Source organism: Bufo bufo, chromosome 1, assembly GCF_905171765.1.
Source record: "Bufo bufo chromosome 1, aBufBuf1.1, whole genome shotgun sequence".
Taxonomy (NCBI): Eukaryota; Metazoa; Chordata; class Amphibia; order Anura; family Bufonidae; genus Bufo; species Bufo bufo.
The window spans coordinates 642,367,390-642,387,113 of NC_053389.1; the positions used below are offsets into that span (position 1 = coordinate 642,367,390).

The following is a 19,724-nucleotide window of genomic DNA, read 5'->3' on the forward strand; positions in this document are numbered from 1 at the left end:
CCCAAACCATCTCGATTGGGTTCAGGTCTGGTGACTGTGGAGGCCAGGTCATCTGGCGCAGCACCCCATCACTCTCCTTCATGGTCAAATAGCCCTTACTTTCAAAGTTTTCCCAATTTTTCGGCTGACTGACTGACCATCATTTCTTAAAGTAATGATGGCCACTCGTTTTTCTTTACTTAGCTGCTTTTTTCTTGCCATAATACAAATTCTAACAGTCTATTCAGTAGGACTATCAGCTGTGTATCCACCTGACTTCTCCTTAACGCCACTGATGGTCCCAACCCCATTTATAAGGCAAGAAATCCCACTTATTAAACCTGACAGGGCACACCTGTGAAGTGAAAACCATTTCAGGGGACTACCTCTTGAAGCTCATCAAGAGAATGCCAAGAGTGTGCAAAGCAGTAATCAAAGCAAAAGGTGGCTACTTTGAAGAACCTAGAATATGACATATTTTCAGTTGTTTCACACTTGTTTGTTATGAATATAATTCCACATGTGTTAATTCATAGTTTTGATGCCTTCAGTGTGAATCTACAATTTTCATAGTCATGAAAATAAAGAAAACTCTTTGAATTAGAAGGTGTGTCCAAACTTTTGGTCTGTACTGTATGTATGCTTGATCTCTGTCCTCTATTTAAAGTAGCGGGCCCATACTGTAAGTGCCTTCCACAGATCACTCCATAATAGCTCTAGCTGTGCACTTACCATTGGCACAGGCTTGGGTGACTACACATGGGCATCAGCATGTTCTGATACAGCAGGAATTGTTAGCCTCTGACGTTTGAGGTATGACATCCTAATTGCCAGATTCAGAGAATTTTCTACATTGCACCTTTCTTAATTAGTACAACCAACCTAAAACCAAACTGGCACATTCAGTGGGTCTAATCTGAGGCCTGCAGAGAACAGATCCAGCTCTGGTTGACCTTCTCCATTAGGATTCCTAATTTTTAGGGCTCATGCACACGGCCATATGTATTTTGCGGTCCGCAAAAAATACAGATGACGTCCGTGTGCATTCCGTATTTTGCGGAATGGAGCAGCTGGCCCCTAATAGAACAGTACTATCCTTGTCCGTAATGCAGACAATAATAGGACATGTTCTATTTTTTTGCGGAAATACAGACATATGGAAACGGAATGCACACGGAGTAACTTCCGTTTTTTTACGGACCCATTATAGTGAATGGTTCCGCATATGGTCCGCAAAAAAACCTGAACGGACACAGAAAGAAAATATGTTTGTGAGCATGAGCCCTTACTGGCATTGCAGCTTTACCAAAACGTGGAACTGAAAATTCTCCTTACAAGGAAGGGAAAGGAGGAAGAACAAGTGTCAAGTCATTGCATCCTACGTTAGAGAGCAATGGTGATATAAAAAGCATCAAGAATAAGGCGGTACATTTTTTTTTTGGCCTGGATTCCTTGTTTTTTGTAGACGTCTCTTGTTTTTCACATTCATTAATCATTCTGACAAGTGGCAAAGTGCCATGTCAGTAAATTTACCGGTATGTGGCAGCCCTTATTACAATGAGAAAGTCTTTGGGAGTCTGGGATGACCTGGTTTTCCTATGAACTAATATCAGAGGAGTTGTCAATATTAATACATGAAATAATAAACATCTGATCAACAGTGAATTCAGTGCAGAACTAAAAATACTATCAAATCCCGCTAATCATGTAATATTTAGGAGCAAATTACTAATCAACAGTATTGTAATTCTGCATTGCTAATTGGTGAAAGGATTAGAGATATTCTTAGATATTTTTCCATTTCAGATCTCTTCTTATTAATGATTGCACTGGATTAGTACAGCGAAGCTACAGCTAATCTCTATAAATATAGTGTTAACAAACAATATTCTAATCAGTTTCTGCACTGGCTGCCTGCCTCACCGCTCTGTGCCATGCCTGCTAAATAAGTAATACATTGTGCATATGAGAAATTTTTAGCAGTGTGTTTAAATAGTCGCTCTTATACAGTGAGGAATAGAAGTATTTGAACACCCTGCGATTTTGCAAGTTCTCCCACTTAGAAATCATGAAGGGGTCTGAAATTCACATTGTAGGTGCATTCCCACTCTTAGGCCTCATGCACACGACCGTTGTTGTGTTCCGTTCCGCAAAATGGGGTTCCGTTGTTCCGTGATCCGTTTCCGTTTTTGTTTCCGTGTGTCTTCCTTTATTTTTGGAGGATCACCAGACATGAAGGAAAGTAAAAAAAAAATCTAAGACAGGTTTGCCATGCAAATGATAGGAAAAAAACGGACGCGGACGCACGGACGCGGATGACAATCTTGTGTGCCTCCGTGTTTTTTAGCGGTCCCATTGACATTGAATGGGTCCGCGAACCGTTTTCCGCAAAAATAATAGGACAGGTTATATTTTTTTGACGGACTGGAACCACGGATCACGGACGCGGATGACAAACGGTGCATTAGCCAAAAAACGGCACAACGGACACGGAATAAAACAACGGTCGTGTGCATGAGGCCTTAAAGACAGAATGAAAAAAAAAATCAGGAAATCACATTGTATAATTCTTAAAGAATTTATTCCTTGCACTGCTGAACATCAGTATTTGAACACCTGAGAAAATCTGTGTTAATATTTGGTACAGAAACCTTTGTTTGCAATTACAGAGGTCAAAGATTTCCTGTAGTTCTTGACCAGGTTTGCACACACTGCAACAGGGATTTTGGCCCACTCCTCCAGACAGATCTCCTCTAGATCTGTCAGGTTTCAGGGCTATCGCCCTGTAGCCCTTTCCAGCCTTGTGGAGGTCCACAATTTTGTCTCTGGTGTCTTTTCACAGCTCTTTGGTCTTGCCCATGGTAGTAGTTCACATCTGACTGACTGTGGGGTGGACAGGGGTCTTTAAAGAGCTCAGACAGGTGCTACTAAGTTAGTGGAGTAGAGGTGGACTTTTCAAAGGCACAGTAACAGATCTTTAAAGGGTTTCTGTCACCCCACAAAACTCATTTTTTTTTTTTGGATAGTTAGATTCCTTATAGGGCGATATAGGAGAATATAATAGTCTTACTTACTTTCATGCGGCCGATTCTTTATAAAACGAAGTTTTATAATATGTAAATGAGGGCTCTACCAGCAAGTAGGGCGTCTACTTGCTGGTAGCCGCAGCAGCAATCCGCCCCCTCGCCGTGTTGATTGACAGGGCCAGCCGGGATCTCCTCCTCCGGCCGGCCCTGTCAGTAATTCAAAAATCGCGCGCCTCTGGTCATTCGGCGCAGGCGCTCTGAGATGAGGAGGCTCGTCTCCTCAGTGCGCCTGCGCCGATGACATCACCGAAAGAGAAGACGTCATCGGCGCGCGACCAGAGGCGCACGATTTTTGAATTACTGACAGGGCCGGCCGGAGGAGGAGATCCCGGCTGGCCCTGTCAATCAACACGGCGAGGGGGCGGTTTTCTGCTGCGGCTACCAGCAAGTAGACGCCCTACTTGCTGGTAGAGCCCTCATTTACATATTATAAAACTTCGTTTTATAAAGAATCGGCCGCATGAAAGTAAGTAAGACTATTATATTCTCCTATATCGCCCTATAAGGAATCTAACTATCCAAAAAAAAAAAAAAGAGTTTTGTGGGGTGACAGAAACCCTTTAAGAGCCAGAATTCTTGCTGTTTCTCAGGTGTTCAAATACTTTTTTTTTTTTTTTTTTTAAAGTTGCATTAAAAAAGCCAAACATTTTAATGGTAAAATAAAGTAAAAATTGTATGGGACTGGTCCAATAGGAGCCAAACAAAAGGACACCAACAGTGTATTGTCCCCAATATTTCATCAAATTATACAACTCTCATTCAGTTATCAACATAACACCACAGAATTTCATACAAAACTGGATGCTGGAACAGGAGACCTGCAAGCTACATGATTGTTTATAGATCCACAATAACAATTCACAAATCCAAAATAAATCCCAAAGTGCTGCACAAAGTCCACCAAATCCCAAGTGCACTATATCCAACAGTGCAAAAAATACAAAAATATGCACAACGTCCAAAACTCATATACCTGTGATCCACAAAAAACAATAATAATGCATGTCCCAAAGCAATCCAACCGGTGCCAGCGAATATGTATTCACCAACACCAATTGGATTGCTCCGGGACATACACCACCACCATTTTTTTTTCTTGTGACTCACAAGTACATGAACCCTGGACTCTACACATACCTTTATATTTTCCATACATTTCCCACACTGTTGGACCCAACACACCCCGGATCCATCAGACTCTGTGCAACACTTTGAGATCCACCCTGGATTCATTCTGAATTCATGAATCACCAGTGTGGATCTACAAACTTGCAAATCTTCTATTTCAGCATCATGAGATAACAGATATAATTAGGGAATTTAATTTAATTTAAATTGTTTTATCAAGTTCTATATGAAATTATGTGGCGCCATGTTTTTTTTTTTAAATTCATTATCTTTATTAATATATCAAAACAGATTACAATGAACAAGTAAATTAAGTAAACATCCCGCATATTTAATATATTTTCCCCTTACCCCTATTCCCGCAGACCAACCCCCCTCCCCCCCACCCTGAACCTGTGATGCGTCCGCCCTCCCCTCCCCCTGCCCCCCCCAAAAGGGGCGGAGACAGGGAGGGAGGGGAGAGGAAAAGAAAAAAAAAAAGGGGAAAAATAAAATAAAATTCAGATCTTCCAACCGCCCCATATCTTAATCCACATCTCTCTGCCTGTACAGAATCTGCTCGTAGTTTTTTACCTTGTTAACTAGATTTATCCATGTGTTTAATTCTGGAGTGTGCCGAGCAAACCAGGTCCGACTAACCAAAATTCTAGCTAACAGCACTATCCTGCCTAGAAGAATCTTTTGATACTTATGGCTGCTTATTGTAGAAAACTCATTAAGCAAGAACACTTGTGGTTCAAGGGGTATTCGTATTTTAAGTTTATAAATAAGAAAGTTATTGATACTATTCCAGTATTTTGTAAATTCTGAGCAGGTCCAGATCATATGGAGTTAGTCCGCACCTGAGGTGTCGCATCTAGGGCACTTGGATGTATCTCTTAGCCCACATTTATTTAGCCATATAGGGGTAACGTATAATCTATGGCAGATATTAAAATGTACTAGAACATGGTTAAAGTTCTGGGATAGTGAGCCTAAATTAGCAAAGATATTCCCCCATCCATCCAATTGTATATTCGGACAATCCAACTCCCAGGCTCTTTGTCCTGGCGACTGTGTATCACAAAACCGTGCCTTAAGTAATAGTTTGTATATATTGGAAATCTTCATTCTTAAAGGTGTCCTCCCTATCCAGTCATTTAAAAAAGATGAACTATCTATATCCAACATTAATTTATCGTCCAGACTAAATAATGCTGAACGCAACTGAAAGTACCTAAACCATGAAAGGTTTTCTACCTTATGTGATAACTCTGTGAATGGGGTATTCGTATTTTAAGTTTTCGTTATTAAGGGGATCAGATTAAGTTGGACAAAATTTTCAACCCTGGGCGATATAATCAAGCCCAAGTATTGAAGGGTATCAACGATGTCCAACTGAGTTACGAGAACCTCCTTCTGGGGTAACGGGTCTATTAGCATCAGACTGGTCTTAGACCAGTTTATAAGAAGACCAGACACCTCACCAAATGATTTAACCATTTGAATAATTCTGGGGAGAGTTGTTTCCGTATGGTCCATAAAAAAAAGAACATCATCCGCATATAAAGAGATACGGTCTTGTGCACCTAATGTTCCGAATCCTTTAACCTGATCATCCTGCCTAATGGCCAGAGCTAGGGGCTCAATGTAAATATCAAATAACAATGGGGATAGTGGGCAACCCTGGCACGTACCTCTATTTAAATCAAAGCTAGTGGTCAAGATCCCATTCAGACTTAGTTTTGCATTAGGAGATCTATACAATAGTTTAAGGATATTTATAAATCTTTTCCCAAAGCCCATCCTTGTCAGAACCCTCCAGAGGAAGCTCCACTCCACCCTGTCAAAGGCCTTAGAGGCATCCAATGACAGGATGGAGCGGGCGGTCCCCCCGGGGGCCTGTATGTTTTCAAAGAGCCGATGCAGATTGTGATGTGTGCCCTTATTCTGAATAAAGCCATTCTGATCTGGATGGACAATGGAGGAAATAATCCTGGAAAGCCTTGTGACCAGAATCCTTGCGAGGAGCTTAACATCTGCATTGAGCAGTGAGATCGGTCTATTCGATCACAGATCTGCAGGGTCCGTACCTTTTTTTGGGATTAATGTTATTACTGCTTCCATCATTGAGTCTGGGAGTTTCCAATCCTCCACCGTTTCAGCAAAGACCCCCAACAATCTAGGGAGAATACACTCCTTGTATTTCCTATAAAATTCATATGGGAGTTCATCTGAACCGGGAGTGGAATTCCCTGCACACAGTTTGAATGCCCCCTCAAGTTCCTGAATCGAGAACTCTGACTCAAGTGTTTTCTTTTGGGCCAGAGTAATAGTTGGAAAAACAATACCATCTAGGTAAGAGTCCATTATTTCATCTGTAATCTTAGTTTCAGCTTTATAAAGATCTGAAAAATAATCCAGAAAGGTCTTCTCTACAGAACCTTGTCCAGCCGGATATTATCTATAAATCTTTTGGATTCTTGGCTCGAGATCACTCTAGATAAAAGTTTTCCAGGTCGCCCTGACTCTGTAAAGTATTTTTGCCCCTTAAAGAATAGGCTTTGTTGGGCCTTATCCAGCAGGAAATTAGAGTATGCTTGTGTGGTCTTTTGCATATTTTCCCTATTCCCCTCCGTCTTATTTATATAGAAGGATTGCGTAGCAGAGGCTGCTAGTTCTTCTAAATTTTTCAGTTTTTTTCCGTACTCCTTTCTGAGGTTCGCTATATTACTGACCATTATTCCCCTCATATAGGCCTTAAAAGTGTCCCATACCACCTGAATCTTTACTGAGCCATAATTATTATCCCAAAATCGGTCAATTTCATTTTGTATTATTTCATGTCTCTTTATTACTGATAACCAATACGGATTTAGTCTAAATGGGGGTCTCACTATGCATTTCTCCTGGGTCAAACAGAGTTCAAGGAGTAAAGGTAAATGGTCCGAGAATGACCTTGTCTCATACTTCATTCGTTTTACGAGTCTCACATATTTTCTATTCATCAGGGCAAGGTCTATTCTGGACATAGATTTACATGATTTGCTAATGCATGAATAAGCCCTTTTTCCATGACCTAAATATCCCCAGAGATCTTCGAACCCGGCCTCAGAACAGAACTGTGCCAAGGGAGACCCCTGAGCAGGAGTGTCTCCCCTGACACCTGTAGAAACCCTATCAACGGTCGTGTGCATGAGGCCTTAAAGACAGAATAAAAAAAAATTCAGGAAATCACATTGTATGATTTTTAAAGAATTTATTCCTTGCACTGCTGAACATCAGTATTTGAACACCTAAGAAAATCAGTGTTAATATTTGGTACAGAAACCTTTGTTTGCAATTAGAGAGGTCAAACGTTTCCTGTAATTCTTGACCAGGTGTGCACACACTGCAACAGGGATTTTGGCCCACTCCTCCACACAGATCTCCTCTAGATCTGTCAGGTTTCGGGGCTGTCGCCCTGTAGCCCTTTCCAGCCTTGTGGAGGTCCACAATTTTGTCTCTGGTGTCTTTGCACAGCTCTTTGGTTTTGCCCATGGTAGTAGTTGGCGTCTGACTGACTGTGGGGTGGACAGGTGTCTTTAAAGAGCTCAGACAGGTGCTACTAAGTTAGTGTAGTAGAGGTGGACTTTTCAAAGGCACAGTAACAGGTCTTTAAGAGCCAGAATTCTTGCTGTTTCTCAGGTGTTCAAATACTTATGTTCAGCAGTGCAAGACAAATAAATTCTTTAAAAATCATACAATGTGATTTCCTGAATTTGAGACCTCTCCATGATTTCTAAGTGGGAGAACTTGCAAAATCGCAGGGTGTTTAAATACTTCTGTTCCTCACTGTATTTAGCAGTGCTGAAAACAAGGCATCATTACAGCTAATTACAAGATGTGTGTTCAGTTATCTGACATTTCTTCAACCCATCATTGGTCCCTTTAAATGGGACTTAAAGGGAACCTGTCACCACAAAATGCAATGCAATCTGCAGGCAGCCTGTTATGCAGCAAGAGTAGCTGAGCAGATTGATGTATAGTTTTGTGTGAAATTATTCAGAAAAAAAACTTAATTTATACATTTAATCCTCTACTTTTTGTAATGTACGACCACCACCATGTGCAGCTATCAATACACGGGGAAGGTGTCATCAGTGACTGATAATATGTGTGGCTTCTTTCACACAAGTGTATTGAAATTAGTCCATATTCCGGCTCTGACCACGCATGGATTCAGGATGATATACCATTCATATTGTCATCAGTACTGATTTAGTAATTTATCTAGATTTACATGCACATTTCTTCCTTCCTGCATTTTTATGCACTCCCATAGGCTATAATGGGCGCAAATGGAAGAAAACGAGGACATGCTGAGTATTTCAAATACTGATGGAAAATATAATCCCGTGTGGGCTATTCACACGGGCGTATAATTTCCTACACATTAAAGTGAGCAGTGGATTTCTGTACACTAAATATGCTATAGAAACGGATTGCAAATCCATTTGTGTGAGAGTCCTATGTTTCAAAAATCAGAGATATAAATGTCTAAAATGTAAACATTTTTACAAAAAGTTTTACTGAATCTTTTCCCACGAAACGATATATCGCTCTGTTCAGATCCTCCTGCTCTTTAACATGGTGCCTGTAGATTGCACTGTATTTTATGGTGAAAGGTCCTCTTTAAAGATAATGGGGGTCATTTATCAAACTGGTGTAAAGTAGAACTGGCTTAGTTGCCTATAGCAATCAATCAGATAACTCCTTTCATGTTCCAAAGGAGCTGTCCAAAATGTAATGTATTTAGCTACAATTTATTTTACTCATTAAAACCATACACGGAGGCATATTCCTTTTCTCTAATCTGTTTTTAGTTTCTGAATCTGAATGTATATATTTTTTCTTTTCTGTACACGAACTTGGGGGCAGCCATCTTGCCTGAGCTGTTGTTAGCAGCTACAGGGAACATAGATACAATGGCCAGGAGATAACTCATTAACTTCTATGGGAGAGTGTTCTACACATGATCTGTGCATAGTTCAGTTTTAGGGAGAGGGAGTAGATGATCTGTGACTAGAGATGAGCGAATTTCTAAAAAATTTGATTTGGCCGGTTTGTCAAATCTTCCACAAAAATTCGATTTGATCTGAATTTGTTCGTGGCAAATTGCGTAAAAAAATGCTATTTCCTGGCTGCAGAGAGCCTTTATAGTAGTGTAGAACACTGTGCTTTGCAGTAACACGCATAGGGAATCTGCTGTGGTAGCGAAATAATACTGAGAGTCAGTATGACATGCAGATGACAGGCGTCGCTCTTAGAATCACTGCACACTTCACTTATTTGGGCAGTTATGGGGCGAAAATGACCAAATAACTAAATTGTCAACTCAGCCTTACAGGCCAACATTAGCGACAGGTATAAAGAACCGTGCAGAGGCCCAATATCCTACTATAGCGTGAAAGAGCGCACTCTATATACACCAATTCACTGATTCCACATAGATTTCTACAGAACCTGTTCTATTAAACGCTTATACAAGTAGAGCCCCCTGACAGAGTGGAGAGGGTGTCAGCAGTAAGTTTGTGTTGACTTCACTGATTATTTTGCACTTCCTCTGATCCGTCAGAACAATAACCCAAAAAAAACGGATCCTGTCTGTGGAGCATCCGCCTTCACTCGGTCAGCATTTGGTCAGTAATCCATCAGTATTGCTAAAGCCCAAAGAAACTGGAGTGGATCCAAAACAGAGATGACACGTGAATGGAATATTTGCATGTCTTCTGTGTTTTGTACCCACTCCTGCTTTTGGCTACCAAATCATAAGCCAATTCTGATGCAAAATAGGGACCATGTCATGCAGGCCTTACAGCGGTTACATAGACAGGATCCGTTGTGTGTCTCATATGTCCTTCCTTCTGACAGATCAGAAGAAGGGTCAAATAAATGATGATGTCAGCCATGAAGTGGGGAGGGTGAGAACAGCATGAGAAGTCCACAGAGTGGCCCTATGACATAGTGGTGAGGTGGAAGCAGCATGAGGAGACCACCGAGTGGCCCAATGACAGAGTCTGGAGGTGGCAGCAGCATCAGGAGGAGGCCACAGAATGGCACAATGACAGTGTGGAGGTGGCAGCAGCTTCAGGAAGCCACAGAGTGGCACAATGATAGAATGTGGAGGTGGCGGCAGCAGCAGCATCAGGAGGAGGACACAGGGTGGCACAATGACAGTGTGGAGGTGGCAGCAGCAGCATCAGGAGTCCACAGAGTGGCACAATGACAGAGTGTGGAGGTGGCGGCAACAGCAGCAAGCAGGAGGAGGCCACAGGGTGGCACAATGACAGTGTGGAGGTGGCAGCAGCATCAGGAGGCCACAGAGCGGCACAATGACAGAGTGTGGAGGTGGAGGCAACAGCAGCATCAGGAGGAGGCCACAGGGGGGCACAAAGACAGAGTGTGGAGGTGGCAGCAGCAGCAGCATCAGGAGACCTGAGTGGTGAGGTGGCATTAGCATCAGGAGACCACAGAGTGACCCGTTGACAGAGTGGGGAGGAGAATGGCAATACCAGTACCAACTGAAAATGGTGGGTGAAAGAAGGAGCACTTGGCATCAGATGTGTGGCATCGAGGGTGGCAGCATCAATAGTAGCCGAGGCAGGTAGCCAGAAGAAACCGGTCTCTTTTGTCAAAGTGTTGGTGTGGCACCATGGATGATCTAGTCTGATGCATTAGGCATTGGTGGTTGGAAATCCTAGCTGATCCACACTTGATTTATCTTGACAAAGGTCAGTCTCTCCACATTTTGGGTGGTCAGACGAGTTTTTCTTGGGGTAACTATGACCCCGCCGCACTAAACACCCGCTCTGATGCCACACTACTGGCTGGGGAGGACAGCTTTTCCCGGGCAAACTCTGACAGGTGTGGCCACAAATCCAGTTTTTCTGCCCAGTAGTCCAGCGGATCTTCAATGTGGGGTGGCAGGGTGCTGTTCAAGTATGCCACCACCTGCTGGTTTAGGTCCTGCTCCAGGTGCTGCTGCTGGTGAGTAGTTTCTTCACTAGGCTCAAGTTGCTGCTGATGGAGCTGGAACTGCTCCTACCTCCCCACCCTGCCACAGCAGCCATGCCACATTCACCCAGTGGGCCGTAAAGTATATGTATTGTGTATTGTCCCTGACCGTAGTTACAGCTCCAAACGTCGGCGCTGCCGTGCACTTTGGCAGACACCGACAGGCTCAAGGACTGGCCCACCTTCTGTTCTACATACGTGTACAGGGCTGGTACTGCCTTTTGGCAAAGAAATGATGGCTTGGGACTCTCCACCTCAGCTCGACACAAGCCAGAGTCCACCACTTAGAAAGGGAGGGACTGCAGCACCAGCAACTTGGTCAGGAGCACATTCAGCTTCTGCGCCGTTGGATTAGTGCACGCATACTGTTGTCTCTTGGCAATCGCTTCGGGGATCGATTGCTTACGGAATGACTGATGAGCAGTAGGAGGAGGGGCAGGAGCATCAAGACCAGCAGATGATGGGAAGGACAGACAGCTACCTTTGGCTGAGGTGGTGGAGCCTTGACTGCCTGAAATCGGGTGCGTGCCACTGGGTTATGCAGCGGTTGCGGAGGCAGGCTGGACCACCACGTCGAAGCCACGGTTCTCCTAGGCCACTTTATGGTGACGCTGCATATGTTGATGCAGGGCCATGGTGCCAACGCTTCACCTTCTGCCCACAGATTCTACAAATGGCCATGTTCACCTCCTCCAGTGGCTTAATAAAAAACTGCCACACCGCCGAGTAGGTGATTTTACCCCCACACTCCGCACTGACTGACTGCTATCGGCACTGCTTCCGTAAACCCCTGCACCACTACTTTCCGGGCAGGTAGGCTCCTGCGAAGCGGATGGTCTACCCCGGGCACATTTGGCTCCCGACCTCCAACTGCTGCCATCCTGCTGACTCCTGGCCACGCTAGCGACTTGCTGGCTCTGACGCTGCCTCACGGGCAAGCTTCCACCCTCTTCTCCAGATGATGATGAAGCCCCTAATTCACCCAGCTCCCAAGTGCGATCAGCTACATCATCATCATTGAGTACTGTCTGCATGTGACTGATGTCCTCCTCAACGGTCTCTGGGTCAGGAGCCTGACAGCTCCCTACACCAGCTCCCAAGCCACTCTCCTCATCACTACTTGCCTGCCTACCGGAGGAAGCGGCAGAGGTCTCCTCCACATCTTGGCTGGCCAGTAGCTGCTGACTGTCCTCTAGTAGCTCGTCCTAGCTGTATAGTGGAGCTGAGCCCACAGCATAAAACACTTTTCTGGCTGAGGGAACAGAAAAGGACAGAGGCAGGTTGGGGACAGGTGAGGGCACAGGGCTTGCTCCCGGGCCAGAAAAACCTAAGGGTTGTGTCTGATGAACCCACCGACTCTTGACTAGGGGTGTCTGATGTCACTTGGGACGAAGTGGATGACCGAGTCAACCATTCAAGAACCGATCGGTTGCTGATCAAGACACGACCGCTAGATGACACCGGGAGCTCAGGCCTCTCGTTGCGACTCCTGCTGCCACGCCCCCTTATTCTGCTGCGACCTGTGCCTGCGCTAGAAACATTTAGGCCTCTGCTACTCCCCTGTGCAGGGCCTGGCACTTCTCTGTCTGACATACTGTTAGATCAAATAAATAAATAAATAAATTATTCTTATTCTTTTAGAACATATAACTGCACCGCTGAACGGCAAATCGGCCCTTACTCTTTTCCATTTATACACGCCACAAAAAGCTTTAGAACGTATAACTGCACCGCTGAACAACAAATAATATATTTTTTTAGCCACTAATACACGCCAAAAAGGGCTTTAGAACGTATAAATGCACTGCTAAATGACAAATAATATTTTTTTTTGCCACTAATACACGCCAAAAAGGGTTTTTAGAACATATAACTGTATCGTTGAACCGCAAATCGGCCCTTACTTTTTTCCACTTATACAAGCGACAAAAGGCTTTAGGACATATAACTGCACCACAGAATGGCAAATAATATATATTTTTTTGCCACTAATGCACGCCAAAAAGGGCTTTAGAACATACAGTTGCAAGAGAAAGTATGTGAACCCTTTGAAATGATATGGATTTCTGCACAAATTGGTCATAAAATGTGATCTGATCTTCATCTAAGTCACAACAATAGACAATCACAGTCTGCTTAAACTAATAACACACAAAGAATTAAATGTTACCATGTTTTTATTGAACACACCATGTAAACATTCACAGTGCAGGTGGAAAAAGTATGTAAACCCTTGGATTTAGTAACTGGTTGAACCTCCTTTGGCAGCAATAACTTCAACCAAACGTTTCCTGTAGTTGCAGATCAGACGTGCACAGCGGTCAGGAGTAATTCTTGACCATTCCTCTTTACCGAACTGTTTCAGTTCAGCAATATCCTTGGGATGTTTGGTGTGAATCGCTTTCTTGAGGTCATGCCACAGCATCTCAATCGGGTTGAGGTCAGGACTCTGACTGGGCCACTCCAGAAGGCGTATTTTCTTCTGTTTAAGCCATTCTGTTGTTGATTTACTTCTATGCTTTGGGTCGTTGTCCTGTTGCAACACCCATCTTCTGTTGAGCTTCAGCTGGTGGACAGATGGCCTTAAGTTCTCCTGCAAAATGTCTTGCTAAACTTGGGAATTCATTTTTCCTTCGATGATAGAAATCCGTCCAGGCCCTGATACAGCAAAGCAGCCTCAAACCATGATGCCCCCACCACCATACTTCACAGTTGGGATGAGGTTTTTATGTTGGTGTGCGGTGCCTCTTTTTCTCCACACATAGTGTTGTGTGTTTCTTCCAAACAACTCAACTTTTGTTTCATCTGTCCACAGAATATGTTGTCAGTACTGCTGTGGAACATCCAGGTGCTCTTGTGCAAACTGTAAACGTGCAGCAATGTTTTTTCTGGACAGCAGTGGCTTCCTCTGTGGTATCCTCCCATGAAATCCATACTTGTTTAGTTGTCACGAACCGGCAGGACAGGTAGTGAATCCTCTGCACCAGAGAGGCGATGGCGCGGGTTGTACTAGAGGACCGGTTCTAAGCAGTTACTGGTCTTCACCAGAGCCCGCCGCAAAGCTGGATGGATTTGCCGCGGCGGTAACTACCAGGTCGTGTCCCCTAGTAACAACTCGACCTCTCTGGCAACTGATAAGGCGTGGTACACAGGGAGAAGGCAAGAGCGTAGTCGGACGAAGCAACGGGTACGGCAACAGGTAAGGCAAACTAACATCATAGGGAACGCTTTCTCTGAGGCACAAGGCACAAAGATCCGGCAGAAGGCTGTGGGAGGAGACGGTATAAATGGGCAGTGCACAGGTGCAGCCTAATTAAGTCAGCACTGCCTCTCACAACCTTAACCCTTAATAACCCCTTTGGACCAGGCACCAATCACTGGTGCACTGGTCCTTTGAATCTAAGAGTCCCAGCGCGCGCGCGCCCTAGAGAGCGAGGACGCACACGCCGAGACGCTGGAGTGCTGCCTGGGGACATACGCTGTGAGCGCTCCGAGACCAGCAGGGGACCCGGAGCGCTCAGCGTAACAATACCCCCCCCCCCTTTGGTCTCTCTCCCTTTTTGGTACCGAAGAACTTGCGGATGAGACTGCGGTCCAGGATGTTCTCCTCCGGCTCCCATGACCTCTCCTCAGGACCGCAGCCCTCCCAGTCGACCAAAAAAAATCTTTTCCCCCGGGAGATCTTGGTCGCCAAGATCTCCTTGACAGAGAATATATCGGAGGTACCGGCCACAGGGGTGGGAGAAACAAGCTTGGGAGAAAAACGGTTAAAGATAGCGGGTTTAAGAAGGGAGACCTGGAAGGAGTTATGGATTCGGAGGGAGGGAGGAAGATGGAGCTGATAATAAACTTGATTGATATGACTCTTGATTTTATAGGGTCCCAAGAAACGAGGGCCCAACTTGTAACTTGGGACCCTAAATCGGATGTACCTAGAGGAGAGCCACACCTTGTCACCCGGGCGAAATTCCGGTGGAGATCTGCGTCTCTTGTCAGCTTGAACCTTCATACGGGCGGAAGCCCTGAGGAGAGCAGCGTGGGTTTCTCGCCAGATGGAGGAAAAATCCTGTACAAGACTGTCAACGGCAGGTACAGAAGAAGGAGTGGGAGACTGCGGCAGCGGTGGAAGAGGATGACGGCCAAAAACTACAAAGAAAGGAGACTTGTTAGAGGCAGAGGATAGTTTGTAGTTGTAGGAGAACTCCGCCCAGGGAAGTAGATTAGCCCAGTCGTCATGGTGAGAGGATACAAAGTGACGCAGATAGTCACCCAAAATCTGGTTCACCCGTTCTACTTGGCCATTAGATTGAGGGTGGTACGAAGAAGAAAAGTCCAATTTGATCCCGAGCTGGGCACATAGAGCCCTCCAGAATTTGGAGACGAATTGTACCCCACGATCCGAGACAATATGTTTGGGAAGGCCATGGAGACGGAAGATGTGTTGGAAAAATTGTTTGGCCAACATGGGTGAAGAGGGTAGACCGGGCAGGGGTACGAAGTGAGCCATCTTGGAGAAGCGATCCACCACGACCCAAATAACGGACTTGCCATGGGAGGAGGGAAGATCAGTAATAAAGTCCATGGCGATGTGAGACCAGGGAACTTCAGGAACAGGTAGAGGCAAGAGGAGACCCGCTGGTCTCTGGCGAGGCGATTTATCCCGGGCGCAAATCATACAGGCCTGGACGAAGTCCGAGACATCTTTCTCCAGAGAAGGCCACCAGTACCTTTGGGAGATTAGTTGGAGAGACTTTAGCACCCCTGGATGACCGGCAAAAGGGGAGGCGTGGCCCCACTTGAGAATTTGCAGCCGCTGACGTGGAGGTACGTAGGATTTGCCAGGAGGAAGAAGGCGCAGGTCCATGGGAGCGACTGTAATAAGGCGTTCTGGAGGGATAATATATTGAGGTGTTAACTTGTCGCCCACCACATCAGAGGAGCGAGACAGAGCATCTGCCCTAATGTTCTTACAAGCCGGACGGAAATGGATCTCAAAGTTAAAGCGGGCGAAGAACAGAGACCAACGAGCCTGACGGGGATTTAATCTCTGAGCAGACTGGAGATAAGCCAGGTTCTTGTGGTCCGTGAAGATGTACACTGGATGTGTGGCGCCCTCGAGTAAATGTCTCCATTCCTCCAGTGCCAATTTAATAGCCAGCAGTTCCCTGTCCCCAATGGAGTAATTTCTCTCTGCGGAAGAGAATGTTTTTGAAAAGAAGCCACAAGTTGAAGTCTTGCCCCCGGGAAGACTTCTGGGTGAGGACGGTTCCGGCTCCCACACAGGAGGCATCCACTTCAAGAGAGAAGGGCTTGGTGGAATCTGGTCTAGAGAGAATGGGTGCAGAGGCAAAGGCGGATTTCAGGGACTGGAAGGCTTCCTCGGCTTGGGAAGGCCAGGATTTGGGGTTAGCTCCTTTTCTAGTGAGGGCCACGATAGGAGCTACCAGAGTGGAATAGTGAGGGATGAATTGCCTGTAGTAATTCGCAAAGCCCAGAAATCTTTGTATGGCTCGGAGACCAGAGGGACGTGGCCAATCCAGAACCGCCGAGAGTTTGGCTGGGTCCATTTGAAGTCCTTGGGCTGAGATAATGTATCCCAGGAAAGGCAGGGAGGTCTGTTCAAATAGACATTTTTCAAGTTTAGCGTATAGGCGATTTCTCCTGAGACGAGTAAGAACTTGTTGCACATGAACCCGGTGTTGATCCAAATTGGAGGAAAAGATGAGGATATCATCCAGGTATACGACCACGCAGGTGTAAAGTAAGTCCCTGAAAATGTCATTGACGAATTCCTGGAAGACAGCAGGTGCGTTGCAGAGGCCGAAGGGCATCACCAAATACTCAAAATGGCCGTCCCTTGTGTTAAAGGCGGTCTTCCATTCGTCTCCCTCACGGATACGGATCAGATTATAGGCCCCTCGGAGGTCCAATTTAGTGAAGATCTTAGCCCCTCGGAGACGATCAAATAGCTCAGAGATTAGAGGCAGAGGGTAACGGTTCTTGATGGTAATTTTATTAAGACCTCTGTAGTCAATGCAGGGGCGGAGGGAGCCGTCTTTTTTTGTCACGAAGAAAAAACCGGCCCCAGCAGGAGAAGAAGATTTTCTTATGAATCCTCTCTGTAGGTTCTCACGTATATAGTCGGACATGGCAAGAGTCTCAGGAGGTGAGAAAGGATAAATTCTGCCCCGAGGTGGAGTAGAACCGAGTATCAGGTCGATCGGGCAATCATAGGATCGGTGAGGAGGAAGAACCTCAGCTTGTTTCTTGCAGAAGACATCCGTGAAGGAATGGTATGGCTTGGGCAGCCCAGAAGGCGGAGAAACTTGCGGGTTCTGTTTGACCAGAGCAGGCTTGAGACAGCGGTCCGAACAGGAGGAGCCCCAACGCAGGATCTCACCGGTGGACCAATTCAGGACAGGACTATGACGTTGAAGCCACGGCAGACCCAGGAGGAGTTCGGAGGAACAGAAGGGAAGGACAAAAAACTCTAAAGTCTCGGTATGAAATATTCTGATGTCCATCTGTAGAGGCTGGGTACGGAACTGCACGGTGGCTGAGAGTCTCTCACTGTTAACAGTAGAGATGAAAAACGGCTTGGGTAGACGGATTACTGGAATACGGTACTTGTCAACCAAGGAGGCGTGAATGAAGTTGCCAGCTGAACCGGAATCCAAGAAGGTGGCTGCGGAGAAAGAGGACTTGGAAGAGATGATCAACTGCACGGGTATGATGAGACGTGGAGAGGAAGAATCCACACCTAGCAACGCCTCTCCCACGCTTACTAGGTGCGAGCGTTTCCCGAACGCGGTGGACGGAGAGGACAATCTCTAAGGAAGTGCTCGGTACTGGCACAGTACAGACACAGGTTCTCGTTTCTGCGGCGGCTTCGTTCTTGCGGAGTCAAGCGTGACCGATCCACCTGCATGGCTTCCACGGCGGAAAACCCAGTAGCGGGTTGAGGTGGATGCGGAAAAACGGGAGCCAGACGAGGAAAGCGTCTAGGACGAGCTTTTTCCTTTTCAAGGAGGAGTTCCTCCTGGCTTTCGGCGAAACGTTTGTCTATCCTAGTGGCCAGCAAGATGAGGTCACAAAGAGTGGAAGGAAGCTCACGTGCAGCCAGAACGTCCTTTACTTCACTGTTAAGTCCTTTCTTGAAGGTGGCACAAAGGGCTTCATTGTTCCAGTTCAGCTCAGAGGCCAGAGTGCGGAACTGAATGGCATAGTCACCCACGGAAGAACCTCCTTGGGTCAAATTTAGTAAGGCAGTCTCTGCGGAGGTAACCCGGGCAGGCTCCTCAAAAACATTCCGGAACTCTAGGCAGAAGCTCTGGACGGATGCGGTGGCAGGATCTGCGCGGTCCCATAGTGGTGTAGCCCAGGCCAGGGCCTTCCCGGACAGTAAACTGAGAATAAAGGCTACCTTGGCTCGCTCAGAAGGAAACTGGTCGGACAGAAGCTCCAGGTGGAGAGAGCACTGCGACAAGAACCCACGGCACTGCTTAGGATCTCCGTCATATTTGTCTGGTAGGGACAAACGGATTCTGGAACCGGTGGTAACTGCAGGCGGAGGTGATGCAGCAGGAGCAGACGGAGGAGCTGGCTGTTGCAGAGAAGGCAGGAGCTGCTGCAACATAGCAGTCAACTGGGCCAGCTGTTGACCCTGCTGGGCCACAATGGTGGTGAGGTCCTCCAGGCTTGGCAGGGGAACATCAGTGGGATTCATGGCCGGATCTTACTGTCACGAACTGGCAGGACAGGTAGTGAATCCTCTGCACCAGAGAGGCGATGGCGCGGGTTGTACTAGAGGACCGGTTCTAAGCAGTTACTGGTCTTCACCAGAGCCCGCCGCAAAGCGGGATGGATTTGCCGCGGCGGTAACTACCAGGTCGTGTCCCCTAGTAACAACTCGACCTCTCTGGCAACTGATAAGGCGTGGTACACAGGGAGAAGGCAAGAGCGTAGTCGGACGAAGCAGCGGTCAGGGCAGGCGGCAAAGGTTCAAAGGCGAGTGGACGGTAGCAACGGGTACGGCAACAGGTAAGGCAAACTAACATCATAGGGAACGCTTTCTCTGAGGCACAAGGCACAAAGATCCGGCAGAAGGCTGTGGGAGGAGACGGTATAAATGGGCAGTGCACAGGTGCAGCCTAATTAAGTCAGCACTGCCTCTCACAACCTTAACCCTTAATAACCCCTTTGGACCAGGCACCAATCACTGGTGCACTGGTCCTTTGAATTTAAGAGTCCCGGCGCGCGCGCGCCCTAGAGAGCGAGGACGCACACGCCGAGACGCTGGAGTGCTGCCTGGGGACATACGCTGTGAGCGCTCCGAGACCAGCAGGGGACCCGGAGCGCTCAGCGTAACATTAGTGTTTTTCACGTATAGTAAATTTGCTAACAGGGATGTTAGCATATGCCAGAAACTTTTGTAAGTCTTTAGCTGACACTTCTTCTTCACCTCATTGAGCAGTCTTCGCTGTGCTCTTGCAGTCA

The 19,724-nt window shown here is 46.2% G+C and overlaps 1 protein-coding gene across 2 annotated transcripts in view; it reads right to left on the minus strand.

The window, feature by feature from the left end:
- LIPC (lipase C, hepatic type) overlaps window positions 1-19,724 on the minus strand; it is a 284,375-nt gene that overhangs the window by 43,293 nt on the left and 221,358 nt on the right. The gene's annotated exons all lie outside the window — the stretch shown is intronic.